Here is a 26,597-nt window from a genome sequence, read left to right as displayed (position 1 = left end):
AATTCGATGGGTGATGACTGAGTTGACCAGTTAGACGGGTGACAACTGATTGTGTTGACCACTTAGATTGGCGACGACTGATTACGCTAACCAATTAGATATGTGATGTCTGAGTTAAGCAGTCAGATGAATGATAACTGAATGCGCCAATTAGTTAGATAGATGATGTTTGATTACATCAATCAGTTAGATGGATGATGAATGATTGCTTCAACCAGTTAGATGGGGGTTGGGTGATTACGTAACAACAATGAAGACTGAAGCCCATCACACAAAGAAGTACGATTGGTAACATGGTTAAGAGCGACCTAACCGGTCAGCACAAAAAAAAACTAGCTTCAAGAAATAAAAAGGCTTTATCATGGCTACATCTGACCGGCTTACTTCTACTTATTGGAGTTGTTTTGTTGTTATTGTTGTTTTCCCCCCGAAGCAAAATATCACCGGCAAGGAACAACACCACTTTCACTACAGCTGACGCAAGTTCTGATCACAGAAAAAAGAAAAAAGTATGAAGGTGAAATCTTGTCCGTCACACCACAGGTCACCTGCTGTTTCTTACTCGATGGAAAACAAGCAAGAAAGATTTGATAAAGATTTTACGTCCACGACTGATAGATCAACAATGTCAATAATACATCAACAATACATTCTAAGTATTTATGAAACTTTTGTCCTCACGAATTATCGACAGAGCCGTCTTATAGTATATCTGGATTTATGACCGTCGCCTCTTGATTTCAACGGAGATCAGAAGATTAAAAACACAAACACACTATTATAATGTCGCGTTCCTTTCACAGTGCAATTCTCGTCCCATCGAGGCGACTTGAAAGCGTTTGCGAGTGTTTTCAGTTTCCTACAATAGACCCCGAAGGAGTTTTAGAGTTTTTAAGTTTCAGCACATAATAACAAAACGCACACCAGGAGTTCAGTGAGTGGATCTTCCGCAGGACGGGATTCGAAAACCACCCTGTCCCTCCAACGGTTGCACGAACACTCCCTGCAGTTCCCTTCGCTGGACGGGACGGGACCCTGCATGGCCTTCGCTCTTACCCCCTGCATCATCCAGAGTCCACGACGGCGAAACGAGAGTAGATTCTTCGGCGTCGTAAAATTGAAGACGGACAAACGCTTGGAACGGTTAAATCGTGCATCAGTGGTGTAAATTTCAAAACTGAACAAAAAACCACAGCCTTGTTCAGGTGATGAAGAACATTTTAGCAGTGGCATCAAGAAAGAAGATGAACAAATCTTCAACATCTAGGGCTGTTAAATCGTGCATCAATGTTTTGCATTTCAAAGCTGAAGAAAACTCTTAGCTTTGTTCAGTTGATAAGGATATTCTCACACTATTGGAACAGTTAAATCGTGATCAATGACGGTGCATTTCAGAGCTGAACAAAATTGACAGACTTGTTCAGTTAATGGGGACATTTTAGCACTGGCATCAAGGAAGAAGTTGAATAATTCTTGAACACTTAGAACTTTTAAATCGTGCATTTCAAAGTTGAACAAAACTCACGGTTTTGTTCAGTTGATGGGGACATTTTAGCACCGACTCCAGACAATATGGACAACTCTGGAACAATTGGAGCTGTTAAATCGCGCATCACTGTTGTGCATTTCAACGCTGAACAAAATCTCCACGGGGTCGTTAAGTCAACAGACAATTGAGCAGTGAACGAATTCCACGCCATCAGGTCCCCGACTGAAAACGATCACTGACTGCTTCTGAATTACCATCACGCAATAGCGATCGATATCACGCGTTGCCACGGTCTAAAAATAGCAGAGGAGAAGAAGAGGTCCTGTGTCAGCATAGCAGCTGGTATAGGTGACACTTCAACGCTTAATTAGCCCTTGTTACAAGAGCGATAAGGAACACTTTCGCAGGCAACTTGCTAAGTGTTCTCGTCCTTAACTAAGGCTTGAGTTTCAGGCGCTAAGAGACGCTTCCTGATCGGTTAATCAGACTTTAATGTTCATCCATTTAAGATATATCTCTATGGCAGCTTGATTGTTGAACGGTGTAGTCACGGGCGTCTCTCTGCCTGCTTGTGACACAGAGAGCAAGATCCCTCTTAAGTATATAATCTATTTCGTATAATAATATGCGAAAGAGTAAGTTAATTTTGAGGTCACGAGAGCTCTTTTAAATGTTTGATTTATTTAGTAAAGTATTGTGCAACTGAGCAAATTAATAATTCAATTTTGAGATGAATTCCTTTGCGGACTGGGTTCCAGGTGTGTGTGTGTGTGTGTGCGTGTGCGTGTGTGTGTGTGTGTGTAGTAGTAGTTGTAGTTTAGGGGCTAGGTATACAACCTACTTCTCGCAAACTTCAATAAATAACACTGAACAAGGAGTCTCTGAGAACGAAAAATATATATAACCCCAACCACCTCAGTGCCAATTATGTTATTTATATTCGTCTACGTATCTATCATCAAGCTTATCTAAATAAATATCCCATTCATTCATTTATGCGTGATATTCTCAAGGAAGAAGCAAAATTCATTTATACTGACCTGAATCGAACCAGTTTCGTAACTTTTTATTTATTTACTTTATTTATCAGTTGCTGTTAAAGCCATTAACCTTGGCCTTCAGCGAGACCGGGAATTCCCCTGGGGCCGTTCTTAACCTTTAGAACTCGTTCACAGATCAATAAATTTTCGGGATACGTGGAAATATTTTTAGTTCGCAGTTCGTCAGCAAAACAATGTTTATTATTATTATTATTATTATTATTATTATTATTATTATTATTATTATTATTATTATTATTATATATTATTTATTATTAATTATATATTGAGAAAGATGAACCCTATTAATGCATAAGGAACAAGCCCATCACAGGGGTCATTGACTTGAAATTCAAGCTTCCAAAGAATATTGTAGTAAATTAACACATTAATAAATATATAAATGGATAGAAATATTATTATTATTATTATTATTATTATTATTATTATTATTATTAGTATTATTTTTTTTTTTTTTTTTTTTATTTTTTTTTTTTTTTTTTTTTTTTTTTTTTTTTTTTTTTGCTCTATCACAGTCCTCCAATTCGACTGGGTGGTATTTATAGTGTGGGGTTCCGGTTGCATCCTGCCTCCTTAGGAGTCCATCACTCTTCTTACTATGTGTGCCGTTTCTTAGGATCACACACTTCTGCATGAGTCCTGGAGCTACTTCAGCCTCTAGTTTTTCTAGATTCCTTTTCAGAGATCTTGGGATCGTGCCTAGTGCTCCTATGATTATGGGTACAATTTCCACTGGCATATCCCATATCCTTCTTATTTCTGTTTTCAGATCTTGATACTTATCCAATTTTTCCCTCTCTTTCTCTTCAACTCTGGTGTCCCATGGTATTGCAACATCAATGAGTGATACTTTCTTCTTGACTTTGTCAATCAACGTCACGTCTGGTCTGTTTGCACGTATCACCCTATCCGTTCTGATACCATAGTCCCCAGAGGATCTTTGCATGATCGTTTTCTATCACTCCCTCAGGTTGGTGCTCGTACCACTTATTACTGCAAGGTAGCTGATGTTTCTTGCACAGGCTCCAGTGGAGGGCTTTTGCACTGAATCATGCCTCTTTTTTATACTGGTTCTGTGCAAGTGCCGGGCATTCACGTTGCTATGTGGTTTATGGTTTCATTTTTCGTATTGCACTTCCTACATATGGGAGAGATGTTATTTCCGTCTATCGTACTTTGAACATATCTGGTTCTTAGGGCCTGATCTTGTGCCGCTGTTATCATTCCTTCAGTTTCCTTCTTTAGCTCTCCCCTCTGTAGCCATTGCCAATTGTCATCGCTGGCTAGTTCTTTAGTCTGTCTCATGTATTGTCCGTGCATTGGTTGTTTTTGTGCCCAGTCCTCTGTTCTTTCTGTCTTTCTCCTGTCTCTGTATATTTCTGGGTCTTCGTCTGCTTTTATTAGTCCTTCTTCCCATGCACTCTTTAGCCACTCGTCTTCACTGGTTTTCAGATATTGCCCAAGTGCTCTGTTTTCGATGTTGACGCAGTCCTCTATACTTTAGTAGCCCTCTCCCTCCTTCCTTTCGTGTTATGTATAGTCTGTCCGTATTTGCTCTTGGGTGTAGTGCTTTGTGTATTGTCATATGTTTCCTGGTTTTCTGATCTATGCTGCGGAGTTCGCCTTCGTCCAGTCCACTATTCCTGCGCTGTATCTGATTACTGGCACTGCCCATGTGTTTATGGCTTTTGTCATATTTCCGGCGTTGAGTTTTGACTTGAGTATCGCCTTGAGTCTCTGCATATATTCTTTTCCTGATCGTGTCCTTCATCTCTTGGTGTTTTATATCTCCTCCTTCCATTATTCCCAGGTATTTGTATCCTGTCTCATCTATGTGTTTTTGATGTTGCTCCCATCTGGTAGCTTTATCCCTTCAGTTCTCGTTACTTTGCCTTTTTGTATGTTGACTAAGGCGCATTTTTTCTATTCCAAACTCCATCCTGATGTCCCCAGATACAATCCTTATAGTCCTAGGATTATGGGTATCTATTTCCTTGATGCTCTTACCATACAGCTTGATGTCGTCCATGAACATCAGATGGTTGATTCTGTTGCCTCTTTTCTTGAGTTGGTACCCGGCATCCATCTTCTGTAGTACTTTTGTCATGGGAATCATGGCTACTACGAAGAGTAGTGGGGACAGTGAGTCGCCCTGGAAGATCCCTCTCCTGATATTAACCTCTGCTAGTCTTATTCCAGAGCTTGTAAGTATTGTATTCCAGTTGCGCATTGTATTTTTGAGGAAGCTGATGGTATTTTCCTCTGCCCCATATATTTTCAGGCATTCTATTAGCCATGTGTGTGGTATCATGTCGAAGGCTTTCTTATAGTCTATCCATGCCATGCTTAGGTTGGTTTTCCTTCTCCTACTGTTCTTCATTACCATTTTGTCTATCAGGAGCTGGTCTTTTGTGCCCCTACACTTCCTTCTGCAGCCTTTCTGTTGGTGGGGGATGGTGTTTGTCTCCTCTAGGTAGTTGTATAGCCCTTTCAATGATGATACCTGTTAGTAACTTCCACATTATTGGTAGGCAGGGTGATAGGCCTGTAGTTACTGGCTATATTTCCCTTACTCTTGTCTTTTTGTACTAAGGATGTTCTTCTGTGGTCATCCATTTGGGTGCTTGGTGATTTGAGATACAATGCTGGAGTTGTTCTGCTATTCGTGGGTGTAGGGCCTTTGAAGTTTTTGAGCCAGTATCCATGGACTTCATCGGGACTTGGGGCTTTCCAGTTTGGCATTTTCTTTAGTTTGTGTCTGACTGTGTCTGTCGTGATGTCTGTGAATCTTTGTTTTATTCTCCCTGTTTCTTCTTCCTTGACTTCCTGGAGCCATGTTGCAGTTTGTTGTGTGATACCGGATTGCTCCATATGTTTTCCCAGAGTCTCTTACTTGGTTCGGCTTCAGGAATTTCTGGGTGGTGTCTTCCCCTCTTAGTTGGCTGTATAGTCTTTTTCTGGTTGGTTCGAATAGTTTGTTCTGTTGGTATCCCTTATTCCTGTTCATGTACCGTTGGAATCTTATGTGCTTTGGCCCTTAAGCCTCTGTTTTACATCTTCTATTGTGTTATTTAGTCCCCTCTCTTGTACTTTGTATTTCTCGTTGAGTTCCTCCCTTGTTTTCTTGCTTCTTAGCCTTTTTTCTGCCATCTCTTTCAGTTTACTCAAATCAGATCTCATCACCATGATTTGCTTTTCCAGGCGCCTTTTCCAAGGAGGTTGCTGTTTTGGTTTCTGTTGGGTTGGTTGTGCTGGTGGTGTTGGTGTTCGAATTCCCATCAGTTCTGCTACTAATCTTGCTCCTGCATATGTCAAGTTATTTGTTTCTGTGATACTGGTGGTCTGTATTATGCCCATTATTTCATTGACCTCACTTGTTTTCTCCCTTAATTTCTTGGTGTTGTAGGCTTTCATGGAGGGGATCTTTGTTCTCTCTGTATCTGGCTCCATCCATTGTCTAATCTTTTTCTACCATTCCGTCCTCTCTGTTACTTCGTCGGTGTTTCTTCGTGTGTCGTTGTTTGATACCTCATCCTCCCTGTCGTTTCTCTGTTATTATTATTATTATTATTATTATTATTATTATTTTGGTAGCAGACCCTCTTTTAGGCAAATGCTGTTAAAAGGGATGGCAGAATTAAGTGAGTTGAGGTTTTATATATTGGTTTTTTTTCTGAGAAGCGAATTGTAAGGAAAATAGAAAAAAACAATGTATAAAATCAACTCGTTTAATTCTGCCATCCTTTTTAACATTATTATTATTATTATTATTATTATATTATTATTATTATTATTATTATTATTATTATTATTATTATTATTATTATTATTATTATTATTATTATTATTAATTATTATTATTATATTGTAGTAGCACTTGATAGTAGCTTCTCTTTATTTCTTGTCATAACAACAGCTAGTGGAATTTACCAAGTTGAAAAATATATTATTAGTATCATCTAAACATAACGTACAAATGTTCATACGAAACAGAGCTATCGCCAAAAGAAGTAAAACGTAAAAAATATAAACATATAAATAAATAAGTATAAATAGATAAATGGAAAAGTTGGAGTGTCAAATGAAATATACGTCAATGGCTAGTCATATCTTAATATCTTTTTCCCATCTACGTATCTTCCTCACTCTTCTCATTTGCTGAGAGAAAGAAACAATACTCCATAGAGCTCCGTTGGCCTCTGAGAGAGAGAGAGAGAGAGAGAGAGAGAGAGAGAGAGAGAGAGAGAATCAATTAAAAAAAACCTACCACCCTCAGAAATTAAACTCGACGCATGAACACGACCTACCCGTGTGACCTTGAGAAGTAGACCTACCGACGACCCACAAGGTCAGTGTGAAGGTCTCAAGTTGTTTCTGGGCAGTGAAAAATTTACTATAGACCTTTGTACCTATGGTCATTATAACACACAAACCCGGGGCCTTAAAATAACCCCTGGACATGATGTCGTTAGTCGATGTCCTTTTGAGATCACGTTTTGGTACTGTATCACACCGGGTGCTGAGGGAGGGAGAAAAAAAAAGGGGGTGGGGGTTAGTTTGCCACAAGGCTGAGATGCCCCAAATACTTCTGAGAACTTAAAAAATTGGCTTAGATGAACAGAGACGGGGAAGTTTAAGACTGGAGAGAGGGAAGTCCACACATTCACTTGTTACTTGTTGTTCACCGAAGTTTGAAATTCGAAGTACAGAATGGCCAAAAGATGAATGAAAAATATAATTCACAGTTTAATGCAAAGTTAGAGCGAAGATCCAACCCACCACTACTCTAAAATAACGCTTCTTGTATTTTAATAACTTATTCATATGTTTATCTGTTTATTTCCTATTTGATTCCTTTATCTTTCCTTCTTTTCTACTGAGTTCTCCTTTCATACACCCACCGTGTTCTTTGGAGGCTTGAATTTCAAGTCAATGGATCCTTTGGCTGGGTTGTTCCGTATGAATGGGGTTCGTCTTCTGAATAATAATAATAATAATAATAATAATAATAATAATAATAATAATAATAATAATCATACTATAATGGGCGTAATGTCTGTCTGTCTGTCTGTCATTCAATCACGCCAAACGGCTGGTCAGATGGGCATGAAACTTGGCAGGGTAATGGTGGGTGGGGGGGGGGACCCCTAAGATGGTTGTAATGGGGTTTCATCCAACCTACCCCCCTCCTTTGTAGGGGGTGGGGGTGAGAAGGGATTCCCTGAAACGGAGCTGTTTCTGCCCGTGAAACGAGGCTGGTTATTCCCGTAGACTTAGTTACTTTACGATTTTTCATACGTAATTTCTGTACAACTTCCCCGGAGAAAGTCGCGAATATTTCAGCTCGGACACAATAGAAGATGAAAATTATCATCAATATCCGCAAGATTTTTTTTAATAACTTGAATCCATCGAGACTGCCAGTGCACAAAATAACGTTGAAGAAGTACTGCCCGGTAATGTTGCTTCGGAATTTTGATCCTGCCAATGGACATAATAAAAAGGAAACTGACAAGTTCCTACTTTCTACTCTTTTTTGGAAGACACAGGATCATAAGAGCATTTATCAGTAGCCACAACGCACTGACATACAAGTTGCGTCTTTGCAGTAACATAATGAAATGAAAGATAATTTATTATTCGTATCACCGTGCAAAGTAATTGACAAAGAAACGAACCAATCAAGATCCCTGTTCCGTTAAATGAAAGTCACCGACAGAGAGAGAGAGAGAGAGAGAGAGAGAGAGAGAGAGAAAGAGAGAGAGAAAGAGGGAGAGAGAGCCATTTAACGACATTAATGCACTACAATTTTAATATTTTATCTTGCTATCGAAAAATGAGAGAGAGAAAGAGAGAGGAGATAATTTGTGATTTGAGCGCTAAGTAATTCGATAATCCCATCACCGTCTTCGTTACTCGACTTACATTGAGAGAGAGAGAGAGAGAGAGAGAGAGAGAGAGAGAGAGAGAATCATTAAAAGAGGGTAAACAATAATGAATATGAACTTCTTTACGTTCATTGATCGTCCCTTCACTTACTTTAGAGAGAGAGAGAGAGAAGAGAGAGAGAGAGAGAGAGAGAGAGAGAGAGAGAGAATATAATTAAAAGAGGGAAACAAACAATGAATAAGAATTTCTCTGCGTTCAGTGATCGTCCCTTGAATTACATTACGAGAGAGAGAGAGAGAGAGAGAGAGAGAGACTATTCATGTAATCGCCCTTATTTTAATATTGCTGAACAAAAAGTACATATAAACTTTTCACTTCTGCACCTGTATTTTAGTAAGTTTGCTAGTAATAATAATAATAATAATAATAATAATAATAATAATAATAATAATAATAATATAATAATAATAATATAATAATAATTAATAATCTTACTAAAATGGGCGTTATGTCTGTCCGTCCGTCTGTCATTCAATCACGGCCAAACGGCCGGTCCGATGAGCATGAAACTTGGCAGGGTTATAGCAGGGACCCCTAAGATGGTTTATAATGGGGTTTCATCTTAACTCCCCCACCCCCCATCCGAAGGGGATGGGGGTGAGAAGGGATTCCATGAAACGGAGCTGAGTCTGCCCGTGAAACGGGGCTGGTTATGACCGTAGATTTAGTTACTTATTGAATTTATCATACATAATATCTGTATACATATGTTTGCTGGTAATAATAATAAGAAGAACGACGAAGAAGAAACTTCCTCTTTTTCTTCTTCTTCTTCTTCTTCTAATAATAATAAATAATTAATAATAATAATGTAATAATAATAATAATAAGAAGAAGAAGAAGAAGAAGAAGAAAGCTGGTAGGACTGAATCCCCAAATATCTAGTAAAACAATTAGCAGTAGTTTTTCTTGTTGCGTTTCCGAAGTTCCCGTTGGAGCTGGAAATGAGAGACTAGACTTTTATTTTAAAGGACGAAGGATATATGAGTTAGGAAACACGGATGCAGGAACAGAGTTCAAAATTATCATTATCATTTATAAAAACCTCATAAACCCATGGGTCACTAAAATGGTGAATGACGTCAGTGTAAATATACATTAAAATATATATTATACGTATATGTATATATCTATCTATGTTATATATATATATATATATATATATATATATATATATATATATATATATATATATATATATATATAATGTATGTATGTATGTATGTACGTGTATTATTTAAATTGACACAGAATTTCTTCACCATTATTATTATTATTATTATTATTATTATTATTATTCTTATTATTATTATTATTTCATATATGTATTAAAGAATTTCTATCCTAAATTGTAAGTCAAGAGATCTCGTGCCTTCGAATTCGTGCCTCTGTGCATTCTGTGTCCTCAAAACTTAATGTTTTTTTTTTTTTTTTTTTTTTTTTTTTTTTTTTTTTTGTTTTTTTTTTTTTTTTTTTTTTTTTTTGATGGACCTTGAGTCCATGATCTGCAGATACATGATGCGTTCTATTGTTTCGTTTGTTCGTTTTACGTTGCATGGAACCAGTGGTTATTCAGCAACGGGACCAACGGCTTGACGTGACTTCCGAACCACGTCGAGAGTGAACTTCTATCACCAGAAATACACATCTCTTACCTCTCAGTGGAATGCCCGAGAATCGAACTCATCCGGCCAGGACCATACCGATCACGCCACTGAGGCGGCCATGCGCTCTATTGGGCAAGCTTTGTAAATCCTGTTGTGTTTTGTTAGTCAAAGCAGCGTCATCTTGAAACTGTGTCGATCAAGTTCTTATCCTTAACCCAGTTCAGCTTCTCTTGTATCACAAACCTCTTTTTTGTTTCACGGAATTTATGATAGATTAATTCAGGCTCACAAAACGAGGTTCATACAACTTTTTATTCAATATGTTTAAAAATAAATCAGTTTAGAACGTCCACTTTTTTCACGTAGTTTATGAGAAGTTAATTCAGGCTCACAGTACGAGATTAAGCCAACTTTATATTCACACTCACTTGAAGCAGAAGTAATTTTAGAACGTGTTCGACGATCACCTCAGTAAAAAAAAAAAAAAAAAAAAAACAAAAAACAAAAAAAAAAAAAAACGCAACCAAAGTGATTTGTGGCATCTCACTCTGACATTTATATACGCGCTCGCCGAGGGTTTGAGGAGAAGACTTCGATGAACAGAATTAAAACAAAACTGAATAAAATGAAACGTAGTAATCGGCGCCAAGGAAACGAAGAATAGAGACGAAGGTGAGATGCGCCGTCTTGAAAGCTGCGAAGTCATTTGACCTCCCAATGTCACGCCGTGACCTGACCTTGCAACGACTGTTCGCTATTCTTGAGTGATGCGGACAAACAGCGTCAACAGAGCTTCCTTGAGACATTCCGTTAGACCGAGGAACTGTGTCAAGTGCTGCTATTTCTGTTTGTGGGAACTAGTTTTAAATGTTACTAACGATTCCAAAAAACTGCACTTCATAGTGCTGTTATATTCGAGTGGGATGATTTGAGAACCGAAACGAAGGGAATGGAATATAAAATCTAGGTCGAAGACAAAGCGCTGAGACCTATGATGAGGTCATTCAGCGCTGAAAGGGAAACTGAGAGTAAAATGATTTTTTAAATTTGTTTGTATGGTGTGTTTACGTTGCATGGAACCAGTGGTTATTCAGCAACGGGACCAACGGCTTATCGTGACTTCCGAACCTCGTCGAGAGTGAACTTCTATCACCAGAAATACACATCTCTCACTCCTCAGTGGAATGGCCGAGAATCGAACCCGGGACCACCGAGGTGGGAAGGAAACACCATACCAACCACGCCACTGACGGGGAGAAAACGGCAGATCTAGGTAATAACTCTCGTCGGGTATTTCTTTAGAAATTACAGTTTCCTACGGTATTTGGGTTACTTATTAAGAATTTACCGTTACTTTTGGTGGGTCGACTGTAATTAACCGCCAGGGGATGGTACTAAACACGGCGAAATACATTAGACGCCCCAGTCCCTAGTGGCTGTCGTATCCGCGGGAACGTTCCTTGCGGAATTATTGCCTGGAATTACCAACCAAGAAAACTTATCAGCTGCGCTATGAAACAACTGTCAGGAGAGGGTTGAGGAAAATAAGACGGAGGAGAGAGAATATGAACAGAGGTACAGTAAAAGGAATGAAAGGGGTTGCAGCTAGGGGCCAAAGGGACGCCACAAGAGAGCCTTCAACAATGCTTACAGTGCACCGCGCCGGCGCGAGGTGCACTCACGTGCCTCACTACCGGGGGGTGGTGGGGGCGGAGTGGGGGGGGGGGGGGTGGGGGGGCGGCAACGATTTGGGGATAACTATTTACCATCTTCTCTTGAAATGACACATGACTACGCATTAAATGCCCTACACCAGATCTGTCATCTCTGATCGATAACGAAGATTTCTGTCGTCTTCGAATGCAAGGCGCATATTGTGTCGACTTCTCTCGTTTTCTATAGCGCTGTTGCATCTTGGGACGTGGCTCTCTGTGCCAACAACAAAGATTATTCGTGTCAAGAAGAAGGCCTACTCGAGTCAACTATGATTCCTCTCAGTTCAGTCGTTGCAAACTTCACAAACACAACTTGGGTCGAGTTATTCGTCTCGCATGGACTTTTTGTTGTTGCTTTATCCTTGATTCTTAACAATTTACTTACATTTTATCTATTTATTATTAATTTGTTTATTCATCTGTTTTACCGATAACTGATCTTCTCTTTCCGTATCTTCCTTTACCTTCTGTTACTTCTTTCGAATGAACACCATATTCTTTGGAAGTTTGAATTTTAAGTCAATGGCCCCTTTGGTGGGATTATAATAATAATAATAATAATAATAATAATAATAATAATAATAATAATATCGTTTGTCATATTGCACTTCCTGCATATGGGCGGGATGTTATTTCCATCCATCGTTCTTTGGACTTATCTGGTTCTTAGGGCCTGATCTTGTGCCGCTGTTATCATTCCTTCTGTTTCCCTCTTGAATGCTTCCCTTTGTAGCCATTGCCATGATTCATCGCTGGCCAGTTCTTTAGTCTGTCTCATGTACTATCCGTGCATTGGTTTGTTGTGCCATTTCTCCGTTCTGTTTGGTATTCTCCTGTCTGTATATTTCTGGGTCTTCAGCTACTCGTCTTCACAGATATTGCCCCAGTGCTCTGCTCTCGATGTTGGCGCAGTCCTCTATGCTTAGAAGTCCTCTCCCTCCTTCCTTTCGTGTTATGTATAGACTATCTGCATTCACTCTTGGGTATAGTGCTTAGTGTATGGTCATGTGTTTCCTAGTTTTCTGGTGTATGCTGAGGAGTTCAGCCTTCGTCCACTCCACTACTCTTGCGCTGCATCTGATTACTGGTACTGCCCATGTGTTTATGGCTTTCATCGTATTTCTGGAGTTGAGTTTGAGCTTGATTATCACCTTAAGTCTCTGCAAACATTCTTTCCTGGTCGTGTCCTTCATCTCTAGGTGTTTTATATCCTCTCCTTCTATTATTCCCAGGTAATGGCATCCTATCTCATCTATGTGCATGAAGCCATTCCCATTAAGTAGATCTATCCCTCCAGTCATTGTCACATAGCAAGCGAATGTCCGGCACTTGGACAGAACCAGTACAAAAAGAGGCATGATTCAGTAGCAAAAGCCCTCCACTGGAGCCTGTGCAAGATACACCAGCTAGCTTGCAGTATAAGTGCTACGAACACCAGCCTGAGGGAGTGATAGAAAACGATCAGGCAAAGATCATTTGGGATCATGGTATCAGAACAGATAGGGTGATACGTGTCAGTAAACCAGACGTGACGTTGATTGACAAAATCTAGAAGAAAGTATCACTCATTGATGTTGCAATACCACGGGACACCAGAGTTGAAGAGAAAGAGAAAAAATTGATAAGTATCAAGACCTGAAAATCTAAATAAGGATATGGAATATGCAAGTGGAAATTGTGCCCATAATCATAGGGACACTAGGCACGATCTCAACATCTCTGAAAAGGAACCTGGAAAAGCTAGATGCTGAAGTAGCTCCAGGACTCCTGCAGAAGAGTGTGCTACTAGATACAGCGCACATAGTAAGGAAAGTGTTGGACTCCTAACGAGGCAGGATGCAACCCGGAATCCCACACTATAAAAACCACCCAGTCGAATAAGGTGACTGTGATAGAAAATAATAATAATAATAATAATAATAATAATAATAATAATAATAATAATAATAATAATAATAATAATAATAATAATAACAGGAAAAAACTGCGCGAATATTTAACGTTTTATTCACAGGGTGGTTACTACTGCGCTTGGCCCTAAAGTTCCTCATTAATTTGGGCATTTGTTTTTCTAACTTGGCCCTAAAGTTCCTCATAATGTAGGCATTTTTTTTTTTAAACTTGGAAGCGAAATGTTTATCCTGTTCGTATGTAAATCAGCGTGTTCATATTATTCATATTTTTTAGTGCATGCTTTGAATAATTATAACAAAGATCATAATAATATAAATGAGAATCAACAATGTTCTTCGCCAACGTCAAGCTTGAAGGGCATCCGCAATTATCATTGAGAACTGCGCAGGCGCGCACACACACACACACACACATTATCTGAATGCCGACGCAGTAATCTTACAGTGTTCTTTGAAGTCCAAAAGGTCTATAAAACACTTCTGTTAACAATTTGTAATCCTGTTCACTGCCTTTTCAGCTTCACACACTGTATATACATACATACATATAAATAATATATATGTCTATATATATCTATATATATATATATATATATATATATATATATATATATATATATATTATATAGCGAGTTACATAGAGATAGACAGACAGAGAGACAGAGACCAAACGACCGTGCAAAAAGGTCGTTCCCTTAGAGACACCCCACCAACCAACCTAACTAACTAACAAGACACACACACACACACAGACACTCTCTCTCTCTCTCTCTCTCTCTCTCTCTCTCGGATCTAGTTGGCGTCGAGAGGCTCCCTGAACGACTCTTAACGACCTCTAGAGTCTCAGGGAATCTGCCGCCCAGAATTATCTTTTTGTGAGGTCACTCCTGATGTCCCTGAAGAAGAAAGGGGGAAAAAAAAAGAAGAGGGCGCGCACCTGCAGGAGAGAGAGGACATTGAAATCGCCCTTGACGTCAGCTAACACCAACTCGTTGAATTCATTAACAATTTCCGCTGGTTCTCTTTAGCCCTCTCCACACCTCCCCCCCCCCACAACACCTCCCCCTCCCCCACCCCGACACCAGGCTCTCTCCTTCCCAATCCAATCTCAGAGAGAGAGAGAGAGAGAGAGAGAGAGAGAAGTGGATGGTCGTGACCAACATGTGTCAGAGAGAGAGAGAGAGAGAGAGAGAGAGAGAGAGAGAGATAGGTGGTCGTGTAACCTGTGACCGACATGTGTAAGAGGGAGAGAAAGAAAGAGAGAGAGAGAGAGAGAGAGAGGTGGGAAGTAGGTAGTCTTGTAACCTGTCTCCAACAAGTGTGTGTGTGTGACAGAGAGAGAGAGAGAGAGAGAGAGAGAGAGAGAGAGAGTGAAACAGGTGGCCCGGCAACCTGTTTACCAACATGTGTCTGAGGCAGAGAGGGAGAGAGAGAGAGAGAGAGAGAGAGAGAAAGAAACTTTTTTGCAGTACTGGCGGAGTCATGGGAATTAGTTCTAGTAATTCTTCATTAAAAATCATGATTACTGAGAAATTTCTCAGAAAATCAGATATGGCATTGAAAAACCTCATCATTCTACATATAAATTATCAGGAATAGTGACTTCACTAAGTGTGTCTTGTCGAAGAGAAAGCATATTGTAATCCTGAAAAATAATATATATATATATATATATATATATATATATATATATATGTATATATATAATAAAAATCACACTAGAGACCTTGAACTGGTCAATCTTGGGAATATTATATTGAAAGAAAACTGAAATGCAGTAACATGATTCATCAGTTACCAATCATGATTAATATTTCAATGAGGTTCTTTTCGTAAAAGTTTATATAAAACATTAAGAAATTTTAGGGCCTCATAATATTCCCTATGTTATTATTATTCAGAAGATGAACCCTATTCAAGCATCCTAAGAATATGAGTGTTGTTTGAAAGAAGCAACAGAAGATAATAGCAAATACGAGAAGGATGATCAATGAAATGAACAAATGAATAAATAAATAGATAAAAAGGTAATTAAAACTGTTAAAATACGAGAATTTTTTTCGGGTAGTAATGTATTGCATATTCTCTCTTGAACTACTGAGATTCGAACTTCAAACAGACTTCAAGATATTGCAGTTTCTGTGCAATATCTCTCATTCATTAATCTCATGTCAACACAAAGCACTGGAATAAAACTGTCTCCCTCTGATTCAACATAAGTTTGCCAATTCGTATTTGGGGCAGAATATGTTTAGAAAAACAGACTGAGCGAAGGGTAAACATGAAAAAAAAAATATAGAAGGAGCGACGTTAACCCACTTATCTGCCCGGTAATTCTAAACAGTTGCCTAAATCTGCGTATTCATGGCGGCCAGGGCTCTGTTCAATGGGTGACAAAACGAGGGATCTGGTTACCAACGACTTCTAATTCAATTCATCCTAGAATTTAGCAACAACGGGCGACGGAATTTCAAGGGAGCGCTGAGAAAGCCTTGACCCACATAAAGAAGAAGAAGAAGAAGAAGAAGAAGAAGAAGAAGAAGAAGAAGAAGAAGAAGAAGTTGATTAGCGAAAGAAAGTCCTCTCGTAATCAATATCCTCAGAAGTGTATTTTCTAACATGCCCTCTGCGTGATAAATCAAAGATAACTTTCACTAGACACTTTTTTTGGAGGAACTACATGAGTTACGTTCCTTTGGCAGCCAAGTGACACTCTGTAATGAGTCCGGATACGAATTTGGACCATGTGAAATTGGAGGCATTTTTCAGAAACCAAAACAACATACGTCATTTTGTTTTACGAAATAGAGGTTTTTTTTTTTTTTTTTTTTTTTTTTTTTTTTTTTTTTTTTTTTTTTTGCCAGTTGCTAATTTCTGTCATAAGGAAATATGATAAAAGCTTACAGAACTCGTTGGGCCACCATCCATCTTCTCCTTCCTCACCCCTCCCCCCCACCCCCCCCCCCCCCAACCCCCCCCCCCAAAAAGAGAGGGCCTTCCTTTCTGTTAGTCTTTCTTTTCATCTTTCTATAGAGAGAGAGAGAGAGAGAGAGAGAGAGAGGTATATTTTAGTCTTACCAGACCACTGAGCTGATTAACAGCTCTCTTAGGGCTGACCCGAAGGATTAGATCATTTTTTTTTTTACGTGGCTAGGAACCAATTGGTTTACTTAGCAACGGGACCTACAGTTTATTGTGGGATCCGAACCACATTATATCGAGAAATGCATTTCTGTCACCAGAAATAAATTCCTCTGATTCCCCGTTGGATGAGCCGAGAATCGAACCTCGGACCACCGGATTGGTGGCCGAGCGCGAAATCCACTCGTCCAACGAGGAACTGAGAGAGAGAGAGAGAGAGAGAGAGAGAGAGAGAGAGAGAGAGAATGAATTAATCACACTATAGGGGAACTATTCCATAATTTAGTTGTAACAAAGATAAAACTCCTCACAAGCCGAGTTGCATTAAACGGCTTAATCTGTTCAGACTTTGTTGTCAAGGTTACGTCATCATACGAGCGAGCACGCACACACAAATGATTTCAGAATACAAGCCTGTTACGCCTCTCACCAGCTCATCATACATGAATATTTATCACTGGATGCTCCAACTACTGCAAAACGTTGTTACTTCAGAACATAAACCGTGACCTTGAAGTAGAATCATAACAAAGTTCCGTTGTTGTTGAAAATCATATAATTTACTGATTAGCTCGTTTAATTTAATTTGCTTTCGGGCTCCAACAAGGCTTAATTATTCTTGAAAGAGTAGAGGGATTAACACAACTTATCGTCACTATCCCATCTTCATCATGTTGACCTTGTACTGAACCATGAGCCATAAATGAATTTCAAATCTGGCAGTTACAAGTTCAACTGAATTTCTATCGTAGCTGCATAAATTATTTTACGTTTAATCTCCTAGAATAGTTCTAAAATTCTTTTCTAAATGAGCTGTGTGAGTTATTTTGTTTGACCTCCAAAAGTACTTTAAAAAAAAACTTAATTTGTCAGATTATTTCAAAGGAAACAAGTTGTCAACTCTGCCTATTTCTTCTAAAGGTTAATCGTCAAAGATCGGTTAAATCAACAAAACTTCTCCAAAGTTTTATCAAGATCAGTCCAACAGTTCTCGAGATATTCCGTTAACAGCCACAGAAGTAATAAGTGGTTCAACCTCTCGAGTAAATTTCGCAAGTGGAAAAAAGTCGAATAGAAATTGACACCAAACAGAAAACTAATGTATACGATTTGAATCCCTAGTTCTCTGGGACCTGCAAAAATGATCTTTCTTCGTAACCGGCAGCTAGGTAAAGGTGGTCTTCTCATCAGCTGATGAAAACGATTAAAAACCAAGGTCAATGTTATCGTTTTCGTGAAATGGCTTCCAAAGACTGATATAATTTAGCACGTAATGCTGCTTTCATGTGGACTATAGATTCCCACTTCTCTGTCTCAACATTCCCTTTTTCGGAATCGGAATTAGAATATGATATTTAGGCCAAAGGTCAAGCGCTAGACTTATGATGAGGTCATTCGACGTTGAAACGGAAATTGAGAGCTAAAATGTGTGTTTTTTAAGGCGTGGCAGGAAGAAACCTAACAGTTGCTCTATGAAGCAAGTGATAAAGAGGGTTGAGGAAAGTAATCTTGAAGAAAGAGAATATGAACGAAGGTACAGTCAACGGAATGAAAGGGGTTGCAACTAGGGGCCGAAAGGGACGCTGCGGAGAACCTTTAAATAATGCCTACAGTGCACCGCGTGAGTTGCACTGACGGCACTAACCCCCCTTACAGAGAATTCCCAATTCGAAATTACTGGAAAACGGAGAATATTACTTTCTTCTCAGCATTACTTCAAAAGCGCCTTGTTCAGAACGACTCTTCATTAGACCGAACCTGAAGCCGCCATCCCCTCATTTCCAGCATGCGTAACATATGACCAGAATCCAGTAAGCTTTAGCAGGTCCTGTGTAAGCCATGGATTGATATTTAGGACACATGACCCAGGAATTCGGACAAGTGAGCCTGTAGGACTCTCATCTGATGCACAAGTTACTCGAGAGCTGTTACAACCTGTAAAGACCCAAGTTCATTTGTACGGCACTAACGCCACCATAGTCTTTATGTGGGGCGGCATTTTGAGAAATATAGCTCTTGCTATCTCTTTAGTAGTAGTTATGATAGTAACAGTAGCAGTAGTTCTACATTCGGAAGACAATTGTGGCGTGGGGGCTGCATTTGGTGCAACATCGGTCTACGACAACAACACAGGAAACAACAGAAGACTTGCAAAAACCCAAATGAACTACAAATACGCAAAGACAATAGACGGAAAATATAAGAAAGGAAAAAGCACTAAGCTCAACGAAAGGAATAACCTGAAAAAGAACAAAATTACTGGAAAAAAAAAGAAAGAACAATAATTTCGACGTCGGCGGCGGCTTTTGGCCGCCATTATCGACGCCGGTGATCAATCGTAATGGTTCCCGATGGACGATTTCCTACTTTTGTTTGTTTGTTGCCGTGCCGGCCCCTTTAGACTCCCTCCTCATACGACTTATGTTAGTACAGCTTTGACGGGACTGATTGATTGATTTATGTTCACTAAAAAGAAGTGGCAGAAGGTAATACGAAACACGAAAAACAAAATAAATAATTTAACACAATAACAGATAAATAGATGAGTGATAGTAGACAATTAAAATACAAGGAATGCTCTGAAAACATTACAAATTGATATGAACTATGCAGATATAAAGATTTGTTCATACTACCAACATAACAGAGCTAAAACCTATAGTTAAAACACGCACACACTCTCTCTCTCTCTCTCTCTCTCTTTAATACGGTATCTATCTTTCCCTCAATAGCTCTGGAGCAGTCTACCTTTCCTCTGCTTCAGAGGTGGCGGGTAATAAAGTCACACGAAAAAAAAGTCAGAAAGAGTCACAATCTTGGCAAGGGGAAAAAAGTCATATTAATTTATGGTGGCTGGTAATAAAGTTGCTGGAAAAAATTCACAATATCTAGTCTTTTATTTATGTTTTTTTTTTACGGTAATCCTTAACGGGCTTGTACTAAACACGCCGCAAAGGTGGGTACATACCGGGTTAAAACTCTTGGATGACACGTTCTAGGAAGGATTAATGTGATTTAGATATGACATATTTTAAAACTTTGCACTGAAAGGGAATGGTTGTTCAATGCTTACATAGATTAAAATGATTACTTAGGGACTTGGGTGCAAGTAAGTGATCTAGTCCCAACGAAGTTCCCTATCTCTAGACCGAGCCTGCACACCGATATCGCCACTTTGCAAAGCGTTATGCGTCTCAGCGAGTGTGACCAGTCAATTTAAGAAAAGTTAAACAAAGGATTAACTTAAAATTTGTGATCTACTGTCCAGTCAACTTAACACGAGCTTCAATACTTTACACAAAAAGGATTGACCTAGATTTTGAGACCTACTAACCATGATACTGAATAGATTCCTTTCGTTAAAAAGTAGAGGTAATCGTTGTAACCTGTAGTATATACGACTGTAATTCTAAAATCATCGGCTTGATCTTTAATGAATATGCAAGGCTCTCCTGTGTCAGCCATGACTAACAAAATACCAAATCTGAATTTACCAGGTTAGGTGTTCTGAGTATGTTAATATCACACCCACTCCCCTTCTAATCACACACACACACACACACACACAAACACACTAACTGCAATCAGGAACACGTATTTGACCTCCAAAAAGGTTTTGCTGAACATCTAAGGGTAAATATTGTAAATAAGCCTCCGAAAGTAACTGAACGCTCTTTTTACACTACACACGTGCCTGACGCACGATTCATGCTTTAGTTATCTACTTTTCTTCTCGAAGATGGAAGAAATCTTATGTAATGACGTTAAAAACAGTCACTGATATCATTAGAACATCATGTTATGTTATTGTATAAAACTATTTTCCATATAGCAAAATTGACGAAAAAAAACGTCATATCACAACCACTGATATACATTATCAAATAGATAATATAATGTATATCAAATAGATAATGTATATCAATATATCAATTAGATAATGTATATCAGTATATCACAAGTAGTATCGCATAAACATAGTCCTTATATTATCAACTCAATATCAAGTAGAAGATAGTTGAACTATTCCATTTGTTAAATTTTACAGAAAACATTCGAAACTCACAAAATGCTATCAAATTAAAAAAAAAATAATAATAATAACTTAACAGTGTTAACCATGCGACCTCACTCTTGTTTTTTATGTCGTTGTGTGCACGGGAATCTGATGTCAATGTGTCATTTATCGGTCTAAGAAACATCCCTCGCTGAGCGAGAGACAATTATTGCACTGTATTCGGTGCAAGTTCCTGTTGGAGAGATATCAAGAAATCTTAATATACCGGAGAGAATCATACATAGATGAATCAAATTGTTTAGAGAACGGCAAAGTTTAGAACATGGGCCTAGAGGTGGAACTCCTCGAAGTACCACAAGGGAGCAAGACAATACAGTAGAGTAAATGTTGCTGAACAACATTCTTTGAGAATTTTGAATTCTAGCGCCTCGTCACGATATTGCTGAACCAGGAAATCATGACTACCTCTTCGCCTATGACTGCGGCTTGATGAATACTTCAGATGAAGAGGAAGAGATTTTTAAAAATACACTTGAAATACTTGATAGGTGTTTTATGAATAAGTCTAATGACTAATCAAACTTACCTTTGAATGGATTAGAAAGATTCAGTTACGCTTACCTTTTTCTTTTGTTTTGTTTTCTTATCGGTTGGCCAGTGAATACCCACGGATAGGGAGGGAAACAGTTTCAATTATGCACGCATTTTTTTCTTCAAAACCTAAATAATTCATCGTATAGGGAGATGCTTTATTAACATCGGCCTAATCCCTCCATCACTCCTATACGCCACCACCGCTCTCTTCCACATCTCAGGCGACTTGATCCGACTTCTCGCTACGAACTCCATCGTGTGAGAGCATCGCTAATGATAACGGTTATTTCAAAATTCCCCGCACCGACAACGGAAGCCTTAAAATGCATGTTTCTAAAATATTTTCAGTTCAAAGTTACTTTATCTCTCATTCCCCAAAATATTGGCACACTCGTGTTACAACCTGTATGATTGTTGTAGCTGTCAAAGAGCAACCCCTCATTAAAGGAGTAGGTTTTTCTTAAAAAAAAAAAAAAAAAAAAAAAAAAACTTAAACGAGAACGTCACCTTTCATATTTCTTATCGTTTCAGCTACTTATAATATGCTTATGGTAGTAGGTCTAGCCATACATGTGGAACTAATTTTAATTAATTTCTATTAAGAAGAAATGAATAGCTGCAGAAAGATCAACCCAAGAAAGCTTTAATGAGAGTAAGTCTTTCTTAATGTATTCGTCAGTTTTGACTCCCACAGCTTTCCAAGGTGTCCAGATGAAACAGGATCATATGCAAGGAATTCGATAAAAATTAAAGACTGAATTATATTCGTTTGATTTTTTAATGATTGCTTGTTGACTTTGAATACTAGGTCTGAGTAAATTATGTTAAGCAATTGTGAAAGGGATAAGAAAAATGGAGAACATGGCCAATAAAACAAGAAAAACGGAAATAATAAAATAAAGCAGATATATATATATATATATATATATATATATATATATATATATACATCGAGCTACAAATGTCCTTTAATATGTAATTCCTCTAACTCGGAATATATTTTTCATATATGCTTAAACCGAAGGGGAATTTTATGAGGCGATAATAGAATTGTCGGCCCGGGCGCGATAATTCTATTATCGCCTAATAAAATTCCCCTTCGGTTAAGCATATATGAAAATATATTAATTCCGAGGTAGAGTAAATTAGATATTAAAAGGACATTTGTAGCTCGATGTATGTATATGAATCACGGTAATGTGATATGACTTATATATATATATATATATATATATATATATATATATATATATATATATATATTTCCGTTTTAAATATTCATTCACATTACGTATCCGAGAGAGTATACTGCTGAAAATAGACCTAGGCTAATCATGTGTGAAAATCAGAAGTCCAATTAAGGCCGACTTAATGTGTCATGCAAATTATTTTATTGATCAAAGGACAAAATTAGTTTAATTAAACATCGTTATTAAATAATGTTAATGCCCTAATGTATTGTTTATCGGCTGTAGGAGACGAAATGACAACACCCCAGTGCAGTACGATACTTTGGGTGAAGACTCGAGCGGCAGCAAAGCCAACTTCAAAAGGCTTATGCTATTACGAGGCTAGAGTTGAGAATAAAATTAGAATTCATGGACCCATCGGTATATATTTTCCTTACTTTGCAAAATAATTATCTTTAATACGTTGAATAAGTCTACTCAATTCTAATGTAATTTATTTCAAGTATAGCATCTTAGAAAGGAAATGTTATTTATTGTTAAGTAAATAATCTGGCACCTGCATATGGCAATATTTCCATAACGAACAATGAATTAAGAAACTACGCCAATTCTTCGTTGGCCGACAGTACAGTACGTTAAGTCTAGAATAGAATCTTCGTTCTTGGTAGGTGGTGGTAACTGGTCCTGTTCATGGTTTTCCTTGAACAAAGAAGTAAGCGTCCCCATTTTTCTGGAGGAGAAATACGAAACAATCTCACAATGTCTGTCCCCGGTATGACAACTTGAAGACAAATGCGTGATGTCAGTAAATGAGAGACGATAATTTTCCAACCTCTTAGCAAAGTTCTGCACAGGGAATGACTATCAAGTGTGTTAACATCCTGAAATTGCATAATTAGCGAGACATTAAGATATTAAAGGTCTAATAGCAGGCCCCACAAGACAAAGCACCAGGAACAAAGAGCATTGTTGGTAAGTTGCGATACGGTTTCCTGAAGTGAAAAGATATTATACAGACAACGCCAGGTAGGTCTAGGTCATTAGAGGCTCTCAAGGGCGCCCTATCTATCCAGTAGCCTCTGCAGGATGGAACTCATCAGGAGAAATATTTTGACAGGTAAACTTTGTATCAGTTTTTATGGCTAGGTTTATAGGAATGGAATAAAAAAAAAAAAAAAAAAAAAAAAAAAAAAAAAAAACAAAAAAAAAAAAAATTAAAAAAAAGTTAGGCCAAGGACCAAGCGCTAGACCTGTGATAAGGTTATTCAGAGCTGAAACGGAAATTAACAAATGTTGGGAGAGGGTGGGAATTAAGATGGAAGAAAGAGACCATGAACGGAGATCAGCAAAAGGAATGAATGGGGTTGCAGCTAGGGGTCGAAAGGACGCCGCAAAATACCTCAAGTAATTAATTCAGCGTACAGTGTGAGATGCACTGAAAGCACTTTTCCCCGCGGGGAGTTAGGTCCATAAGGAACTATTCTTTTCTTTTGTTCATAATAATTTTCTCTAGTAATTCTGTACCAATATCATGAACTGACTAAAGCTTTTTAATCCAGTTTAACTGAGGCTGCTTTCATGCATCGTAGACAATAAAAAGGGAACCTTGATTCTGTGACCTACTGACAATGACAACAATGAGATTCCTTTCATGAAAGAAAACAAGAGAGAATCGTTGCCACCGACATTGCAAAACAAGTTCTAGATTTGTCGTAGATAAGATAGTTAGTATCCTGTAAGTAAGATATGTCTAACATTTTAAGAGGACTGTTGAAAACTAGATTCAAAAGATAAAATCTCCATTACATAAGACTAAGATAATAAGTAACCGAAGGAAGGAATGTCTTCTGAAGAGGTGCTTGATATTTCTGATAAACAGTTTTCTGAAGAGGTGCTTGATATTTCTGATAAACAGTTATGCAGTAATAACAAGAGAGAACCCGGAGGGCCATGCGCCGTGAGGTCATTTAGCGCTGAAAGGGAAACCGAGAGAAAGAAGACTTTAACTTAAAGGCGTAACAGGAGGTAAATCTCGTATGAAACAATTGTCAGGAAAGGGTTGAGGAAAGTAAGATAGAAAAAAGAGAATATGATCATAAGTACATTAAAAGGAATGGAAAGGATATCACAGGAAATGAACAAATGGATCAAAATATAAGTCGATCTAGTGGCCAACGTTTCATTTAATGTGACAAATAAATAGTTTTTAAGCAATATCCCTGAAATTGACTCCTCCTGATGAGTAATATCGGCGCAATACTCGCCAGTTGTAATAGCAGAGAAAGCTATTATTAGAAAATAGAGAAAAATATTTACAAGTTGGAACATGCTAAGCTGATGCAGCAATATCTTTCAAGAAGGACTTATTATTATTATTATTATTATTATTATTATTATTATTATTATTATTATTTATTATTATTATTATTATTATTAGTTATTAATTATTGATTATTATTATTATTATTATTCAGTAAGATAAAAACAAGCCCACAAGGGCTGATTCACGTCCGAAATTCCAAGCGTTCCAGAGAATATGGTGTTCATCAGGGAGAAGTAAGAGGAAGTAAAGGGAAATACAAAAAGAAGGGATCCCACTTAAAAAAAAAAAAGTATTAAAATGCAAGAAGAATACTATTAGAGAAGAAATGCATTGCATTTTCGTTTGAACTCCTGAAGCTCAAATTTCACGACATTTCCATTGAGGAGTGAGAGATGTGTATTACTGGTGATAGAAGTTCACTCTCGACGTGGTTCGGAAGTCACGTCAAGCCGTTTGGTCCCGTAGCTGAATAACCACTGGTTCCATGCAACGTAAAAACACCATACAAACAAACAAACAAACTGTAGGGGATCAGCTAATCAACGATGTTTTCGTTTTACTGGAGTTCAGCCTCACACCCCACCGATAACACCATTCCCATGATCCAGTCCCAAGTCCCCGAACTGAGGTTGAGGGCAGCTTCATTTCTCATAAGTGGAGACTTTACTACAACCACAAGTGTTGCATCATCGGTATACTGAACAATCTTGTTTTCCAGGCCAACAACCATATCACTCGCATAGACTGAAAACAACAGTGGACCAAGAACACTGCCCTTTGGGAACACCAGGCGCATAAGGTCTCGGTTCACTGAAGATCCCGTCCACAGTAACTCGCAACTGCCGACCTGTAAGGAAATCCTGAAGTAATCCTAAAACATATCCACCCACTCCAAGATTCTGAAGTTTAAAAATAAGTGCCTTGTGATTTACTAAATCGGACGCAGCACTAGAATCTATTTGAATGACTCTGCACTCAGAAACCCTTATCAGGGTTCCCTTGCAAATGGCATGTCAATTCTAAAAGAGCACCGCAGGTACTTAACTGCTTCCTGTGTGCGTATTGACTATCAGCTATATATAGTGGCTAAAAAATAAGTTTTTCATCCACTTTGGAGAGCACAGGGAGAGTAGAAATTGGTCTGTCGTTAATGCAGTTTGCATATATGCCACTCTTTGGAACCGGGATTGTATTACTAAGTTTGCGCTCATCTTGAAAGACAGCACACTAGAAACATTTAAAAAAAAAACAAAGGGAAGAACCCATCAGTATCTTCTCCACCCCAACTATCAAGATTAACCCGAATTTTCCCAGAGCGAAATGCAAATTTTGTAAGAATGGCTCAGGATGACAAGTATCAGGGACTTCCTCGGCTGATTGCTTAACATCAAAAGCTCGTTGAAACAGTTCAACCCCTTCATTACGGCCAGTAACCAGTCTACCATCAATTCTGTAAGTAGTAGCGGAATGGAAGACGAGCCTAACTCAAAGATAGATGATGACAATTTCGTTCACCACAGATGAGGCCGAGTGATTCCTTCAAGTTTCCTTTTAAAGGAATTTTTGTAATTTCTCTCGGCTGTATAGTAAATTCTAT

General features: G+C 38.3%; 1 protein-coding gene across 6 annotated transcripts in view; it reads right to left on the bottom strand.

Moving 5' to 3' along the window:
* LOC135198435 (Na(+)/citrate cotransporter-like) overlaps positions 1-26,597 on the bottom strand; it is a 122,840-nt gene that overhangs the window by 95,171 nt on the left and 1,072 nt on the right. For 2 of the 6 annotated variants that reach the window (XM_064225976.1, XM_064225982.1), the window contains exon 1: positions 923-1,034. The exons of 3 other annotated variants lie outside the window; for them this stretch is intronic. The gene's annotated coding sequence lies outside the window, so the exon portion shown is untranslated. Of the gene's footprint in view, positions 1-384; positions 403-922; positions 1,035-26,597 lie in introns of those variants that run through there. One more of the 6 variants, XM_064225978.1, reaches the window with a different exon arrangement.

The sequence above is a fragment of the Macrobrachium nipponense genome, chromosome 22 (genome assembly GCF_015104395.2).
Source record: "Macrobrachium nipponense isolate FS-2020 chromosome 22, ASM1510439v2, whole genome shotgun sequence".
Lineage (NCBI taxonomy): Eukaryota > Metazoa > Arthropoda > Malacostraca > Decapoda > Palaemonidae > Macrobrachium > Macrobrachium nipponense.
This window is presented reverse-complemented; position numbering and strand designations above follow the sequence as displayed.